General features: G+C 42.7%; 1 protein-coding gene and 1 pseudogene across 2 annotated transcripts in view; both read left to right on the forward strand.

Annotated features, from left to right (window-relative positions):
• The window catches only part of LOC120940524 (polypeptide N-acetylgalactosaminyltransferase 4-like), a 401,853-nt gene that overhangs the window by 32,856 nt on the left and 351,079 nt on the right, over positions 1 to 17,918 (forward strand). The gene's annotated exons all lie outside the window — the stretch shown is intronic.
• On the forward strand, positions 1,071 to 4,061 carry LOC120940525 (annotated as a pseudogene).

Consider the following 17,918-nt stretch of genomic DNA (forward strand, 5'->3'; position numbering starts at 1 on the left):
TGGGCGTACCACTCGACCCACACTACCCAATGCGCGTGGAGTCTCGGTGCTTATTGCTAAATCAGTACACTTTGAACTGTGTGAGGTTTGTACAGATCCTCAGGGTCGCTATGTATTCCTCTCTTGTAAACTTTATGGGGAACCTTTTCTCCTTTTGGCGTACTATGTACCCCCTCCGTTCTCTATGACGGTAGTCCTGGAAGGGATTGCGTTCATGGCACGACACCCCTCAGTCCAGGCAGTCTGGCTGGGGGGTTTCAATACCACATTGAACCCTGCCTTGGATAGGCTTCAACTCACACCTCCTGCTCCGGGGATGACGACGGACACTAAATTCTCCAAACTAATATCGTCCCTCCACTTAATTGACACCTGGCGTCACAAATTCCCACACAAACAAGCGTATTCCTGCATTTCTTCCTCGCATAACTCCATGTCAAGGATTGATTTTATCCTTATGCCCCGTACACACCATCACTTTATGTGATGAAAAAAAACGACATTTTCTGTGAAGTAAAAAATGACGTTTTTGAAACTTCAATTTTCAAAGACGAAGTTGCCTACACCATCGTTTTTCTCACAATGTTCTAGCAAAGCGAGGTTACGTTCCACCACGTTTTTCCATTGAAGCTCGCTTCATAAGTAGCTTCTGGGCATGCGCGGGTGAAAAAACGTCGTTTTAAACGACGTCTTTTGCTACACACGGTAAATTTCTGTGAAGTAAAAGTTGACGTTTTGAAAAACGACACATAAAATTGAAGCATGCTTCAATTTTTTTTTTTGGTCGTTTTTTAGAAGACATAAAACAACGTTTTCCCCCACACAACACGGTCAATTAAAGTGACGTTTTTAAAAACTTCATTTTTTTTCATCACATAAAGTGATGGTGTGTACAGGGCATTATTTCACTGGCCCTTGCACCTTGCACCTTACACCCACAGTACTTAACAGAGAGGAAACCAGTAATGTATGTATGTGACTTACCACTTTAACTTATCCCTTGTTCTCCCAGCAGTGTTCATTTTGGCAACAAATTTCGATTTAGTTTTAGTCTTAGGACTAAACGGGCATAGTAGTTTTAGTCCCATTTTAGTCATTGTATTTTAGTCGACTAAAATCTCCAGTACATTTTAGTAGAATACAATCATTTTAGTCCACTAAAATCGAATGTGCACCATACACAGCCCCCAACCCTCTGCACAATACACAGCCCCCCACCATCTGCACAATACAAAGCCCCCCACAATACACAGCTACCCATGCATTCTCAGGAGACCCCCAGTCTTCTGGGACAGCACTGCCAGCATACTCTAAAGTTGAGAATAAATCGCTGCCAGACCTTTCTGGTACACACTCCTATGTCACTCTCATTGTAAATTAGTCTCTAAATATATACCTCAATAGCTTTGTTCTTGCATGGACCTGGTCATATGACTGCTCTTTCGGACAATTCATGGATTGTCATGTGACCGCTCTCCTTCTCCAATCTACAGCAACCCTCAAAGGAGGAGAGTGGCCAACTTGAATGAAGCTATTGAGGTTTTTAGAAGCTTCAGCTTACAATGAGACTGACACAGGAGGTGGCGCTGTGTTTTTTTCCTAATTTTAGACTTTCCCGGAAGTACTGTCCAAGGGCCAGGAGAGGCAGGGAGGCCGGCTTGACCACCCCCCCAATGGGTAGACCGCCTGATCCCCCGCCTCCTGTTGGTAAACAAATATTGGTGTATAAAACGGGTTCGCTTTTCGTCAGTTGACGAAAATGTGCTGTACTTTTTTTTTTTTTTGTTTAGTTTTCGTCACTGTAAAAAAGCCACTGACAAATTATGACAAATGTTTTCATTGATGTAATTAACACTGTCTCCCAGTAGCTGGTGCTCTCCTCTTCTCCTTTTTTTTATTTATTTTTCCCTGCCGCTCCAGCTTGGTTGTTCCTTGACATCCTCGCATACTATGCAGGGCTATTGGCTGTGCATTGTACTTGATGTCAGAGTGCCTGTGATCACCAGAGTCTTTTAGAAAAAGTCCTTTTTAATGGTACTCTGTGCCTTTTGATGTTTGCAGTAGGGGGTCATTGGATTATCAGAGCAGCCGGTTATTATGGCCGATATTTGCAAATTTTCGAAGAATCAGTATCGGTCAGAAACTTGCCAATATTGATCTCCCCCTGGCCGCGACAACCATCTTTTTGGGGCCCACTATGTCATCATCATCGGCCCATCAGTAGAAGAAGCCATGACTTGGAAGGTTTGCAGTGCACTGCAGGCCCAGTGCACAGGTCATTACATGTGTTGGTCCTGGCTTCTTTTACCCGGATAGGGCTAAGGCCTCCCTTGACTGGGGCAGTGCACACTATGGAATGGTGGAACTGGACCAGAGAGGACACGCCAGGGTGCCAGCCAGCAGCCACCCACCCACACTCCCACAGCAGGGTGTGCCAGGCAGGCACCCACAGCAGGATGCCCCGTGCCAGGCAGCTACCCACCCACAGCAGGATGCCCCGTGCCAGGCAGCCACCCACCCACAGCAGGATACCCTTTGCCAGGCAGCCACCCACGACAGGGTGCCACTGCCACACATCCAAGGCAGGGTGCACTGTGCCAGTTTTAACCCTTATCTGTTTTAAAATTTCAAGGTAGATGGATGCAGAGAGAAAAAGTAAGTGGTCTGGGACTATTTCTCATCTCAACCATCCCCAGGAAAAATGGCAATGTGCAACACGTGCACAAACAATGTGGCCATGAGATCAGCAACTGCAAAAATACATCAAATCATTGGGCCCATCTAAGAGTTCATCATGTGGAATTATATAATGCAGCACAGAGAAAACACACTGAATCACAAAGTGAAACACCACTATCCCAAACAATAGTAAAAGCTAAGTGGTTACTGATGATGGTTACTGATAACCAGCCATTTACAATGGTTCTGGATTTACGCGGTTAATGTCCATAGTTGAGCCAAGGTATACACTGAAGAGTAAAAGTATTACCAAATCGAAATGTTGGTAAAGATTCACCAAAAATGTTGAGAAAGTAAAGATTATACTGCAACCAGAGAATGCTGGCAACTCCCTCTCATTCACGACTAACTGCTGGTCAGGACCAACAGAGTCACTAATGAGTCTTGCATGCCTCTTCATTGACAGTGGATGGAAAAAAGGCAATTAGTGTTGAATACAAAAGTGATGCAAGGATCCCACACTTGGGAGTACATTAACAAAATGTTTCTAGGCATGCTTGAAGACTGTGGAATAAAGACCGAGTGACGCTTGTGCTTCGACACAGGGGAGCAAACAGGGTGAAAAGAATGAGGCTTGCTGAAGTGTCAGTCTCAGTTGCATGGCACACACCCTGCAATTTGTGGTAAATGGTGGTCTGTCAAGCCAAAGAGCTTTGATAGGTATAATTGGCATGCTGAAGAAGTGCGCAGGCCATTTTGCCTATTCAGTCCTTGCCAAGCATAGACTGAGGTGCATTCAGGAAGACTTTGGCCTACCCAAAAACCACTTGATTCAGGCTGGCCCAACATGATGGATCTCAACACTTCACATGCTGCAAATAATGCTGGAACAGAAGCGTGCTCAGGTGAACATGGAGGATATTCTTGTCCTACTGTGCTGACCAGTGGGACATTGTAGCCAATGTAATTGAAACCCCCCTCATCATAGTGGAGGTGACACTAGATGTCATTGACTCATCTGTCATCCCATGTGTTAGAGTGCTGAAGATGCTTCTTCAAGAGAATGAAGGACCCCACACATGTGGCATTAAAACATTCAGGCAGGTCATGAGGGACAGCCTCACCAAACGCTTTGAGAACCATGAAGAGAATAAAAATGTTGTGCTGGCATGTCTTTTGGATGCTTGATACAAGAATCATGCTTTCTCTTCTAAAGATGTATTGGCCAAGGCAAAACAATGTCTGTCTGATAGGATATTCAACACCAAGGTGCAGGCGTTTCCTGCAGAAAGGTCCATGTGACCACGTCCCTCTAGTGACGAAACGTTGGGAGGAACGACGTTCTGACGTCACCGTGCTGTGTGTCAGACCCGGAAGATACGGGCTGCTGAATCGAAGAGCCGGCCGGCTCAATTCTATTTTTTTTTATGCCTTATCTCACTACTTCGATGTAAGTGTGCATTTTTATGTTACTTATTACATTTTTAAGGGTTTTGCACTATGCTAATCCCTTCCTTGTTTTATGTGGTGCATCCTGGATTGCTACATTGTTTGAGACAACCACACTGAGGGATTTTTGCTACCAATAGATACCCCAGGCTGGGATATCAACCATACGCACATATTGATCTCCTATAATTAGAGATCACGTCCGTCTGGTAAGCGACAGTGTTATTGTTTGGTGGAGGCATTATCCTGTCAGCACTTTTTCCTGGACTATTGGATTCGTTGAACACTGGGGATATTTAAGTTTTATATGGAGACTCTACATTTAATCTTTATTATATTCACATTTTTTACCTTTGACGCTTTGTTAATGGTATTCCTAAGGTTTTTTTTGGGGGTTTGTTCACACAGACTTCTATTTATTCACTTGACATTTATCTAGCACTTCATTATCACTAGTGTCACATTTTAGCTTACAACAGCGCTGCTCTTCCTTTGACCATTATTATTGGTGTTGTATAACATTTTAGTTTACTATTTATCGAATTGGCGCAGTACACCCCTCCTTTTTCATAAAGTCAGGAAGAGCATGTTACTAATCTGGAAGAGCAGGCTGCTTCAAAAACAAACATCCAAAAAGACAACGGGCAGAAGAGAATCTTCATCGTGGTGGAATTGATGCGATGTTCAGCGTTTTTATTGGGGCCTCATGCGGAGGATTCTTCTGAATCTGCATCAATAATGGGCCTGAATTATGAACTTCATCTCTATTTGAAGGAACCAGTAATTGACAGACATGGTGATCCTCTTCAGTGGTGGAAAGAAAATGTTGCACGCCGCAAAAGACTTGCTAGAAGATGCTTCTGTTCTCCTTCCTCTGTACCAAGTGAGCGTGGTGGTGAGTTTTTTTTTTTTTTTTTGTGAAGTGGCAGCAATATATGGGAAAAAAAAATAGAATCCATTTAATAGGTGAACATGCTGAAATGCTATCCTCTCTGCACTATAATATTGTTCTACTTAACGGGTAGTATTTAAGAAAGTGTAGTGTCTCTCCTGCTGCGAGGGGGGGATATTTGTTTTCCCTGGAGTTCAGTTCAGCAGCCGTAAAACAGATAAAATACATATATGACCGGTTTTATCTGCCAAACAATTTTGTATTCCTGTCCATTAAGTTTTGAGATAGAAACGGTTGTGCCATACAGCACAGCCATATTTCCCAGTGGAGGGATCTTTCTCTGCTGCAGTTACGAATTGGTGATTGAAGAAGTAGCAGGCTTATCAGCAATTCACTCTCGGTATGCTTTCCTCCTTAGCAATTCCCTTGCACTGCAGCACAACAAACTAGCTTGTTGTGCTGCTATTTCCCCTACAGTCTTGGCTCTGCTGTACAGTGACTGCAGTAAGATTATATCAAGTCAAATCCAGGCATTTACAATGCTTGCATTAAAAAAATAAACGTAAGACTGCCATATAACCTACAGAGCTGCATTTGTGTCTTTTTATATACAGTACATTTGGCAAGTATTCAGTGCTTCACTTTTTCCACATTTTGTTATGTTGCAGCTTTATTCCAAAATGGATTAAATTCATTATTTTCCTCCAAAATACTACTAACAATACCCCATAATGACAACGTGAAAGAAGTTTGTTTGAAATCTTTGCAAATTTATTAAAAATACAAAACGAAAAAAAAAAAAAAAATCACACGTACATAAGTATTCACAGCCTTTGCCATGACATTCAAAATTTAGCTCAGGTGCATTATGTTTCCACAACTTGATTGCAGTAAATTCAGTTGATTGGACAAGATTTGGAAAGGCACACACCTGTCAATATAAGGTCCCACAATTGGCAATCCATGTCGGAGCACAAATCAAGCCATGAAGTCCAAGGAATTGTTTGTAGACCTATGAGACAGGATTGTATCAAGGCACAGGTCTGGGGAAGGGTACAGAAATATGTCTTCAGTATTGAAGGTTCCAATAAGCACAGTGTCCTCCATCATCCATAAATGGAAGCGGTTTGGAACCACCAGGACTCTTCCTAGAGCGGGTTGTCTGGCCAAACTGAGCAATCGGGAGCAGGGCCTTTAGTCAGGGAGGTGACCAAGGACCCGATGGTCACTCTGAGAGAGCTGCAGCATTTCTCTGCGGAGAGAGGCGAACCTTCCAGAACAACCATCTCTGCAGCACTCCACCAATCAGGCCAGTATGGTAGAATGGCCAGACTGAAGCCACATGACAGCCCACCTGGAGTTTTCCAAAAAGCACTTGAAGGACTCTACAACCATGAGAAACAAAATTCTCTGGTCTGATAAAACAAAGATTGAACTATTTTTGGCCTGAATGGCAAGCATCATATCTGGAGGAAACCATAAGCACACAGCCAAGATAACAAAGGAGTGGCTACGGGACAACTCTGTGAATGTCCTTGAGTGGCCAAGCCAGAGCACAGACTTGAACCTGATTGAACATCTATGGAGAGATCTGAAAATGGCTGTGTACCGATGCTCCCCATTCAACTGAGAAAAATGGGAGAAACTGCAAAAAAAAAAAAATAGGCGTTCCCAGCTTTTTAGCATCATATTTATAGACTTGAGGCTGTAAATGGTGCCAAAGGTGCTTCCACAAACTATTGTACAAAGGCTGTGAATAAAAGTGTTGTGGTTTGTGTGTGTGTGTGTGTGTGTGTTGTTTTTTTTTTATTATTTTTTTTATAAATTTGCAAAGGTTCCAAAACAAACTTCTTTCATGTTGTTATGGGGTATTGTTTATAGAATTTTGATGAAAATTATGAATTTAATCAATTTTGGAATAGGGCTGTGAAATAAATATTAGGTGGTTATAGATACCATCTATGTATTCCATATATATGTATTAACTTGTCTATTCCTATAGTTGGCTAGTCTGGCAAAGCTCTGATAATGTTAATGGCGATGGTACAATAATAAGGTTCGCTATTAAAATAACACACTGCTTAACCGCTTGCCGACTGCCTCACGCAGATATGTCGGCAGAATGGCACGGGCAGGCAAAGCAACGTGTGTGTGTGTGTGTGTGTGTGTGTGTGTGTGTGTGTGTGTGTGTGTGTGTGTGTGTGTGTGTGTGTGTATATATATATATATATATATATATAAAATTAGTGCTGTCAGTTAAACGCGTTATTAACGGCGTTAACACAAACCCACACCGTAAATTTTTTTATCGCGCGATTAACGAGGTTCACCCTTTAAAACATTTTTTTTTTGTCAGCACGTACCTCTTAACCCTTTCACGCCGACGGGACGCATACATGCATCCTCGGCGTTCGGGGGTTATACCGGGATGATGCCTGCAGCCGCAGGCATCATCCTGGTACCGTTGTTTAGAGCGGGCGATCGGCTATCCAAACATAACAACCGATGCGGCTAAAAGCCGCTCGGTTGTTATGCCGGAGGAGCGGGAGGGGACATCCCCCCCCCTCCCGCCGCCTTTCGCCGCTCTGACCGGGCCTCCCGTCCCACCGGGAGACCCGATCCTCCATCCGCCGCGTTCTGTGTTCAGGCGGAGACTGACACTAAGCCGTAAACGGCTTTGATTCAGTCTCCGCATTGAAACCACGGAAGCGGCGTCATGACGTCACTTCCGGGTTTCTCGGCTGCCAATGGCGCCGGATTTAAAAAAGTACACAGTATTCAGAATCGCCGTTTTCGGCGATCTGAATACTTTGAAGTGCAAAGGAGGGCTCGGAGGTCTTTTAGACCCCGATCCCTCCATAAAGAGTACCTGTCACCACCTATTGCTGTCACAAGGGATGTTTACATTCCTTGTGACAGCAATAAAAGTGATCAAAATGTAAAAAAAATAAAAAAACACAATTTAATATTATAAAAAAAAATAAAAAAAATAAGAAAACAAAAAAAATTTTTTTTAAAGGGTGAACCTCCTTAATCGCGCGATTAATCGTGAGTTAACTATGACATTAATGCGATTAATCGCGATTAGAAATTTTAATCGCTTGACAGCACTAATTATTTATATATATATATATATATATATATATATATATATTGCTTTGAATCTTGCCCCCTAGCGGGCGCATGTGTGCCCACCGCGGTCTTCATGACCATACCCACGGACTCAATGTCTGCCGGTGTCCCACAATCGGGTCACAGAACAGGGGGATGCCTTTGTAAACAAGGCATCTCCCTGTTCTGTCTGCTTCCTCTCGTCGGAAGCAGCGATCAGTGACGTGTCACACGTAGCTATGCCCCCTAACAGTAAGAATAACTCCCTAGGACACACGTGACCCCTTCCCGCCCCCTAGTGGTTAACCCTTTTTTTATTTTATTTCTATTTAGGTGATCAAATACCACCAAAAGAGAGCTGTATTTGTGGGAAAAAAATGACGTATATTTTGTTTGAGAGCCACGTCGCACGACCGCGCAATTGTCAGTTAAAGCGACGCAGTTACGAATTGCAAAAAGTGACCTGGTCATTTGACTGAAGTGGTTAATGTGGTTGTAAACCTTTTACAAACACTTTTCCCCTACAGGTAAGCCTATGAGGCTTATATGTCCATCCCTTGGAAATATGCAAATATGTTACAAAAGAAAAAAGGGGGGAGGTTTTGGAACAAGGTGGGACTTTAGATGTGCCTTTGGGCACAAATATTCAGATACATTGATTTATAGAAAAATTAAAGTTTTTATTATTCTGCCAACTGGCAGTACATTCTATAAATAAAGACCAGATACATTTTGTTTACAGTCTTGGAGTTTTGAATTTGGGGTGTGCAGGTCCCAAACAATGAAAGCAATAGGGCCAATGCGTTTCGTGGACAATTCCGCTTCGTCTGGGCCTTGTGAGTTGCACAGCAGAATGTCAAATTTCTATAAATGAGATATTGACAAACGCAACATAAATGACATGATTTACTTATATAAAAGTCCAAATATATAGCGAGTACATGAGTTAGTACATACATTTAATATAGATTAAAAATACATTTATTATAGTGTTATGTAAATGTTCTTATAATCTGTATGTTATAATTTAGAGCATTGGAGGTTAAAAACAGTTACACTGGTCAATTCATGTGCAGCGATATCCTATACATAGGGAGGGTTCGAATGAAGATGTTTAGGCGAATGTTCATATTTATCAAAACATTAGAATCATGTTCCCTATTTATATTGATAATCAATTTATGTTGGCCAATGAATAAACTCACCCAGAGACTGCAATTGACAGATGTCGGCCCAAATGGGAAGAGTGTGGCTCTAGAGCCCATGAGGGCGTTTCTCCTGTCACCTCAATAGAGAAAAAGAGGCCCTCCTTTTTTGGCCTATAAATATGAATGTCTGATAAGTGAAGTGAGCAGAGAAAAAAAACAACAACTTACTTACCTAGTGTGTACACTGGGTGTTTATAATAGAGTTTAATCACCAGATGCACGAATGTGCTGTGAATTCTGTGAGATGAAATTTAATGTTCTCGTATAAATAAGATATGAGAATGTATAAGTGACATGTGTGGGACAATCACAGAGAAAAAAGGTAACTGCGCTAAACCAAAAATGTTATCCCAATGTAGAGAAACATAAGGGGCATAAAGCCCAACGTGTGTAGTGGCTTAGTGGTGAGCTAATGACAGACTGTGAACAAATTACTATACATCATAGTGCAACATTGCATATTAGAAAACGTAGCTTCAACCACTTAAATAAACATATACATGGAGAAATGTGAACGAACAATCCTATCCATCCGATGTAACATCAATCACCATTCAAGGGAGGATGGATGGATAGATGGATCATATAAAGTGCAAAAAAGAACCGTCAAATTCCAATCAGCCAAAAAGTAAAAAATAAATTCAAAGTGAACCAATTAGATAAAGTCCAAAATCCGTATGTAAATCTCAATAAGTGAAAAGACAGTCCATAGAGATTTAAATTGGAAAACACCCGTGCACAGATCTAATGATGAATGCCTATGGTTCCAGCACACCGCATGTGAATCCACCACCGTAATCCAAATCTGTTTTTCCAGAAATGAAGGTCCTAATGGACCAAACCCAGCATATCACTCCAATGGGCTAGATAATGGTGTATCCACGATATGGTAAACTTCTCATGTGGACTCAATTGCATGGATCATGTAAAAAGAGAAGTGCTCCACATAGCATAAAATCAGAGGTATTTTATTTGAGCAAACAAGTACATAGGTATAAAACTCACATTTGGCAGGTAGTAAAATAGCATCAAGCCTGTAGCGCCGGCCTGACGCTAACAAGAAGAACCGCTCGTGTAGAGAATAGCAGCGATGAGGGGGATGACGTCAGCACGTCGCTCGCTCCGCCATTTTTTCTCAAATTTTCTTTGTTGTTCACGAAATAATTGCTGCTTATCAATCCAGACTTTAATAACCTAAACATAGCGCAGTTGTCCCCATCCAATTTATCTATACGTGTGGGACAATATCCAAAGAAAAAACTTCAAAAGGCAGAGATACGGTTGAAGTCTGCAAAGAGTGGCCACCTGGTCAGGTTTAATAAGAGGTAATGGAAATAAGCATTCACATTACCAACAAGGAGAGTCTGAATTCGCCATACCTGGTGAGCTTCAAAAGGTGTTTATCTTTCGCGTCTCTCACGTCTCAAGAAATGAGCCGCTGAGGGACGGCTGAAACAGACATACCTTTTTATATGTGAAGAGGGCCCGCCATTGGTCTTCCAAGAGGATGTATGCAGGGGGAGGGTCCTTGGAATTGCTCCCGTCGCCCGGATAGAAACCAATCCATGAATGGGTTTCGGTGGATCCGGAGGGACAGGAGTGAGTCCATCTGCCTACTGGAAGCCGTGGGGGATGTATGCTTAAGACTTGCATACACCGACCCTGTGGTCCATGTCCTGTCGCCATCAAATCCCCCTTGATGGCTGGAGAGGGAGGGGCCTAGAAATCTCACCACCAACAAGCATGATTGGATGCCGGGGGAGAGGAGAAGGTCGCGTGTGGTTAGGCTGGGCCAGACCTATACGGCGGGGCAAAACCGGCGCTGGGGAGCCAACATCGGCGACGCTGCATTCCACACTGGTGTGTGGGAGAGACCAAGATGTAGACAGTCCTAGGGCTGTCAGAAAATTTGGTATCCCACAGATCGATAACAGTTGGAACACCTCTGGGGAGGTTCTACACACAGCGCATCCAAAATGGAAAATGGCGGCGCTGTAGCAGATCTCGGGCAGTAAGCGAACACGGGCTAGGCCAAAAAATCCATGGGTGAACAGTCGCGTCCTAGACAGTTCCCGGGTGGATGCAAATAGATGGGAGTATAACATTATTAAAGTGACAGGGTAACGCAAAAAAATATAACATTTAATAATAAAAATAAAAATGGAAAATCTAATGCTCCTCCATATGAGAAATGGGATTTGCTGCACATTTACACATCTTTTGGCATATTGCCAAGGTGGTAGATGATATAGTCAGTTCTGTACATATCACCAAAGGGGGAGATGTCCTAATGTACTAGTACATTTACTATCATGGTTACAGGTTAATTGAACCAACCAAGGAAGAGGTAACTATAACAGTCAAAAAAAGGGGGAGGGCAGATCAACCAGCTATTGGGGGGGGGGGGGGGAGATGTGTTAAATCAGGTAATACAAAGATTTACAGAAAGGAGGCATAACTAATGGCATCATTAAGGCCCCATACACACGACCGGATCTATCCGCTGAAAACAGTCCGGCGGACCGTTTCCAGCAGACAGATCCGCTGCGTCCGGCTGCCGGATTTCTATCTGATGGTTATACACACCATCAGACAGAAATCCGCGTGTAAACAATACGCGGGGCGTGGCAGCGCCGATGACGCGGCCTTGCCGTTTAAAGCTTCCACGCATGCGTCGATTCAGTACGACGCATGCAGGGGATGGCGGTCGGTTGGACGTGTCCGGTGAGTCTGTACAGACGACCGAACACGTCCGACGGATAGATTTCCAGCGGACAGATTGGTTAGCATGCCAACCAATTCTGGTCCACTGGAAACTGTCCGATCTGCCGGACAATTGTCTGCTCGGGCCTACACACGACCGGATCGGTCCGCTGGAACTGGTCCGTCGGACCAGTTCCAGCGGATAGATCCGGTCGTGTGTACGGGGCCTAAGACCTGGAGATTGAGTCGCCTTTAACCTGAAAATCCATCTAGCTTCCACCTGGAGAATTTTCTGGTCAAAGTTACCCAACCCCGAATTGGGGGGTGTACCCGAGCTAGTACCTGAAACTTTAAGAAATCTGTGCTAAAATCATGAAACTCTGCAAAATGTCTAGGTATAGGTTTCTCCGTAACACCTATCTGTATGTCATCAACGTGTTCTTTGATTCGCTTCCAAAAGTTCCTCTGTTTTACCTACATAGTATTTTTGTCGCATCCACATGTGAGCAGATACACAATACTGATGGTGTTACAATTTAGTGTTGCATAGTTAAGTTCTCTCCTGTGGGTAGAGTAACCTGGTTACCTGTTTGGATGTATTTACAGAAGTCACAAATACCACATTCGAAAGTTCCCAGTGGGAAGGCACCACATGGATCTCTGGATTCCTGGGACATGAAATGACTAGACACCAGGAAATCCCTGAATGAATGATTTGCGTTTATAGATCACATGTGGTTCAGGTTCTGCAAAGAGTTTAAGAATGGGGTCATCACTCAAAAAATGCCAGTGAGTGTTCAAAATTCTTTGTATGATGTTCTTTGTTCACTTTGAAACAATAGCAGATCTCGAGGGCTATCGTTTGCATTTTTATAATTTTTTTTTTTTTTTTTTTAAGCGATCTTCTACTATATCCACGGTTCAAGAAGAGCTTTTGCAGCTGGGAGGCTTGGATTTTAAAGTCCTCATAATTGGTGCAATTGCGTTTGGCCCGTAGATATTGGCCCTTGGGGATAGACTTGATCAAATGGGATGGGTGGGCACTGGTGGAATGCAGTAAAGAGTTACCTGCTGTATCTTTCCGGTGTAAGTTGGTGGTGATGGCTCCTGTGTGTGTGTGTGTGTGTGTGTGTGTATGTATGTATATGTATATGTATATGTGTATATATATATATATATATATATATATATATATATATATATATATATATATATATATATATATATATATATATATATATATATATATATATATATATATATATACTCTCCAGAAACGGAAGAGTTTCTTAATGCCAATTGAACGTAAAAGACAAATTATAATCATTATAATTAAGTTTCTCGACGAACACATTAGGAGTTCGGGTGTACCTGTCCCTAGAATTAGTATGTTGTCGATATACCTGCGCCACAATAAGGTGTGTGTGTGTGTGTGAGGCTTACCTGTAGGTACTGAAAACATCTCCTAAACCTCTACGGTTTGAGATCTTCACCATATACGCCAGCGCCAACGACATCGGCCCATGCACACTGGAGAAAAGGTACGATCGTGCTGTCTCTATAGTACTTTATTTTTATTCTGCACTGACTGTCTTTGAAATTGCTCCAGCCCCTGTTCAAATCCAATCCGGGGACAGTGTCCTCAATCCAGCAACTGTTCCCTGAAACCGGGGATGTCTGGTCACCCTATCCTAAAAGTGCTTACCGATTACATGCAAAAAGGTCAATGCTGTACTGTATTATATTGTGAGGAAAAAATAGTAACTCCACAATGCTGTCATTCTACTCTTCAAACAGTGCGTGCGTGTTTTGTTTGTGCTTTGGGTGTTGGCCATGTTTATCCTCATGATTGTGAGTGCTGCAGCTGTTTGTAATCTGACTTAGTGTGCAATCTGTGTAATTTGATTGTGTAAATTTCTGTGTGCTGCATGCATGGTTTGACTGAGTGTGCAGTGTGTGTGGGGTCTGTCTCTATACTGTGAATGTGTGGAGTTCATCTTCATGTTGTAACGGAGTGTTCAGGATCTATCTACATGCAGTCTCTGTAACTGGGAGTGCAGTGCGTTTTTGTGACTTCATGTGCAGTGACTATGCTTTCTTTTTTATGTATTGAATGACGGTTTGGTCTGTGTGGTGTTTGCCTGTCTCTGCACTGTGACTGCATGTGCAGGTGGCCTATCTGTGTGCTGTGGCTCAAATGTGTGGACTGTTTGTGTGCTTTGACTATGCAGTGCAATTTTGTGTGGTCTCTCTGTGCAATGTGGCTAAGTGAGCAAGTTTGTGTGTTGTGGCTGAGAAAAGTGCAACATGCTCCTGGTGCAAAACAACAAGCTGAATTGTATATATGGTTTGTCTGAGCACGTTTGGAATCGCTGTTAAAATAAGGCACCTAATCCCGTAAAGAAATATTAAATTTAAAGCAAAGAAGAGAAAGGGATATTTTACGGTGCATGGGGTATAGCGGTAATGATGAGAACAATTTGTTACAAAAATACAAAATATTTTTATTAAGTATAAAAATTTAAAAACGGAAATTAATCAATTTAGAGATAAAATAGTGGTCATTGAAAACATACAGTGATGGTTTAAACAACACATGGAGATCGCATATTCCCTACATGTTTCGCCATTTTAGCTTTTTCGGGGGAAATCAAAATCCATGCACAAATGTTTGTAACTAAACAACAAAAAAATATACATAGTTAGCCATGTACAACATATAAAAATACAGTGTGTGTGTGTGTGTGTCAACACAGAGTACCGAATTATATCACAATTGGTTGCTATATGCGCAAACCGTGCGACAAGGACTAGAAAAAAATTAAAATGGGAAAGAACAAAAAACATAAAAAAAAAAGAATAATGAATGAAAATAAAAATAATAAAGATGAAAAATTTATAAGATTGGTAAAAAAAAAAAAAAAAAAAATTATGAATGAATAGGTGAATTAAACCCATAGGGTTAAGTAAATTAGCCTTAGGTTAAGGTTAAATGCAGAGTGCCAGAATGGATACTTACAGGGACCAGTGAGTTATTATGAGGATAGAAAAAGAAAGACGCCCATTGCAGCATTACAGTAGTCCTCAATAGCAAATTGACTGCCAGCGTTCCTCCCTGATGGCAGAAATTTGCAGGGATATAATGTCAGTGTTGAATATACAGGATGGGAAGTCAATGATTAATGAGCAATATGAAAAAAAAAAATTTTAAAAGAAAAGGTAAAATTGTAAAGGTATTAAATCATACGGATAGAGATAAATTTAAAAAATCGGAAGATATTTTCAAAAAAGGTTATTTGAAAATATCTTTTCAGATTTTTTCATTTACCTACCAATTCACAAAAAAAATAAAAAATTGTAAAAAAGACGGGAGACACTTTTGAACAAGTCCTTTATTAAGAAAAAAACTAAAAATGTCCCGCAATGTAGATCCCTCTCACGCCGCCCAACAGACCAAAAAAAATAAATAAATGCAGAGTGACACTGCTTCAGGGTTTGACAGCAGTTATATAGCTGAAGACGGTGGCCACCCGGTGACGTAAACGGGTGACCCCGCCCCCCTTTGACACCACGTGACGTCAGAGGAAGGCGGGTCACACGTTAACGTAACTGGTTGGCCCCGCCCTCAGCTATATAACAGCTGTCATCGAGAAGAAGCGTCACTCGGCAGGAGCCTCCCATGGAGGTGGAGTTGTTGCATTTTTTTTGTTTTTGGTCCGTTGGGCGGCATGAGATGGATCTACATCGCGGGATCTTTTTAATTTTGTTAATAAAGGACTTGTCCCAAAGTGTCTCCTGTCTTTTTTTTTTTTTTTTTTTTTTTTTTTTTTTTTTAAAATTACACTTTTTTTTGTGAATAGTTAGGGGGTGCCCCTTACCAATTCACATAGGGGGGTGGGATCTGGAGGCCCCCTTGTTAAAGGAGTCTCCCAGATTCCAATAAGCCCCCCACAGACCCCAGCAACCAACGGCCAGGGTTGTTGGGAAGAGGCTCTTGTCCTCATCAACATGGGGGCAAGGTGCTTTGGGGTGGGGGGGATGCAGTTGAGGGCATGCGGCCTGGTACGGTTTAGGAGAGCGATCGCTCGTCCCCACCCCCTTTCCTGCTGGGCCGGGTGCTCGGATAAGGATCTGGTATGGATTTTAACCACTTGCCGTCGCCGCACTGTCGAAATACGTCCACAAGGTGGCTCTGCTGGGCGAGAGCACGTAATATGACGTCCTCTCTCCCAGCCGCCACTAGGGGCGCGCGCGCGCTCGCCCCCGACTCCCGTGCGTGTGCCTGGCGGGCGCGATCGCCGCCGGGCACACGCGATCGCTCGGTACAGAGCGGGGAACGGGAGCTGTGTGTGTAAACACACAGCTCTCGTTCCTGTCAGCGGGGGAAATGCTGATCTTCGGTTCATACAATGTATGAACCGTGGATCAGTGTTTCCCCTAGTGAGGCCACCCCCCCCCCCCACAGTAAGAACACACCCAGGCATACTTAACCCCTTCCCCGCCCCCTAGTGTTAACCCCTTCACTGCCAGTGGCATTTTTATAGTAATCCAATGCATTTTTATAGCACTGATCGCTATAAAAATGCCAATGGTTCCAAAAATGTGTCCGAAGTGTCCGCCATAATGTCGCAGTACCGGAAAAAAAAAAACGCTGATCGCCGCCATTACTAGTAAAAAAAATATAATAAAAATAACATAAAACTACCCCCTATTTTGTAAACGCTATAACTTTTGCGCAAACCAATCAATAAACGCTTATTGCGATTTTTTTTTTTTTTTTTACGAAAAATATGTAGAAGAAAACGTATCGGCCTAAACTGAGGAAAAAAATTGTTTTTTTTATATATTTTTGGGGGATATTTATTACAGCAAAATGTAAAAAATATAATTTTTTTTCAAAATCGTCGCTCTATTTTTGTTTATAGCGCAAAAACTAAAAACCGCAGAGGTGATCAAATACCACCAAAAGAAAGCTCTATTTGTGGGAAAAAAAGGACGCCAATTTTGTTTGGGAGCCACGTCGCACGACCGCGCAATTGTCTGTTAAAGCGACAGAGTCCCGAATCGCAAAAAGTACTCTGGTCTTTGGGCAGCAATATGGTCCGGGGGGTAAGTGGTTAAGGGGACCCCCACGCCGTTTTTTGGTGTAGGATGTTCCCCTTTAAATCCATATCAGACCGAAGTGCTTGGTATGCTCTTTAATCGCTTAATGACCGCCGCATGTACATATACGTCGCCTAGACGTGGGTCGGGGGTCCGATCGGACCCCCCCCCCCCGGGAAAATACGGCGCTCGGTAAGCCTCTGGGAGTGATCCGGGTTGAGGGCGCGGCTATACGTTTCTAGCCGCCCCGTGGCGATTGGTCCCCGGAGCTGAAGAACAGGGAGAGCCGTATGTAAACACGGCTTCCCCGTGCTTCACTGTGGCGGCTGCATCGATCGTGTCTAGAGGTCGACCGATATATCGGTTGGCCGATATATCGGCCGATATTTGGCGTTTTTAAATTAATCGGCATCGGCCGATTTGTGCTTTAAAAAAGCCGATTGATAAGTTCAGCACCGCGACTTGGAAAAGCTTCTGCAATACAAGTCAATGCAAGTGCTTCCCGTAGAAGACCTTCTCTCTCTCTCTCCTGGGCAGCCTGCCAAGTTTTAGAAAACATATACAATGTTGCTACTTATCAATTAACTGAACTCCGTGTAGGAGAATTCTCAGTTTAACCATTTAAAGGCTAAATCTTTTTTTACATTTGCTGCTTACAAGTAAAAATCCTGTATTTTCTGCTAGAAAATTACTTGGAACCCCCAAACATTATATATTTTTTTTTAGCAGAGACCCTAGGAAATAAAATAGCGATTGCTGCAATATTTAATGTT

This window comes from Rana temporaria, chromosome 5 (genome assembly GCF_905171775.1).
Source record: "Rana temporaria chromosome 5, aRanTem1.1, whole genome shotgun sequence".
Lineage (NCBI taxonomy): Eukaryota > Metazoa > Chordata > Amphibia > Anura > Ranidae > Rana > Rana temporaria.